Source organism: Poecilia latipinna, unplaced genomic scaffold (assembly GCF_001443285.1).
Source record: "Poecilia latipinna isolate Pla-1442-1.1 unplaced genomic scaffold, P_latipinna-1.0 Scaffold4365, whole genome shotgun sequence".
Lineage (NCBI taxonomy): Eukaryota > Metazoa > Chordata > Actinopteri > Cyprinodontiformes > Poeciliidae > Poecilia > Poecilia latipinna.
In genome coordinates, this window is record NW_015116981.1 from 1 (window position 1) to 1,136 (window position 1,136).

Sequence of the window (1,136 nt, forward strand, 5' to 3'; positions counted from 1 at the left end):
GGTGAGGACCAGGGTTGAGAAACACTGGTAAAGAATTGTGCTGCATAAATCAAGAAAGCCAATGGTGGCATGTAAATTCAGCAGTGCTTTGCTTTCACAGATGGTGAGGATGTCTAACTTTTTGTGTCACTTAGAAAAGAAGCTCAAAGAAAGGTAAGCTCTGTTGATGTGATGTTAGCAAAGCTAGCTGTATAGAGACACATGTTGCATTTGTGATGAACAAAGTTGTCACTCACTACTGAATTATTGTGCGGAGGTGTTGACTGACTGGTTTCATATATGGCACAATGCTGTGTCCAAAAGTCTGCAATATAATGATGTGATATTCAGGAACAGTCCGGTTCTTCTGAACGGCTCTTTACTTAGAAAATAGGACTGGAGGGTCACTGGGAGCCGTTCTTTGTTCTTGTAATGCTTTGGGTACACTGCAGTAGCTATCATTATTTAATCATATGCATTGATATTTTTTTAATTAACGAATAAATAAAACACGAGAATGATAAAGCATGCACATTGCTCTATGATCGTTTTTGTTCAAAGTGGCAGCTGTCATGTCTGCCATGGTGTCAGACTACCTGGCCTCATGTAGCGGGAGAGAGGGTGAAAACAGTCACAGTGAGCGCCTTGTGCTTGGTTACTTCTTTGTTGCTCCCTGGTCAGTGTTCATAGTTGAGCGTTATTTACCGTCAGAGCATTGCCTCAATTGCTATGTTTAAAGGTGCAGACAGTGATGGTTTCTGACATGACTAATATGGGCGTTATTTTTTTAGGGATGGCACGAGACCACAGCAGATTGTAGCACTTCACTTTAATATTGGTAAAATTTATTAAGTATTTAATATCTAGGTGTTTTTATGGGAATATGGATCTTTCAGATTATTTTGAGAAGCAATTTCGATCATATTTTACATTTTATAGTATCATGTAGCGTGGGCCGCTGGTCTTGGTCTTGACTCGGTCTCGACTCCCTTCAGTCTTGGTCTTGACTTGGTCTCGGACCCTAAAAGTCTTGGTCTTGTCTCGGTCTCGATACACTCTGGTCTTGGTCTTGTCTTGGTCTCGGGTTAGGTGGTCTTGAACACAACACTGCTAAGCATGAATTCTTCCTGAGGCAACTGGTGGTCAATCTACACAAG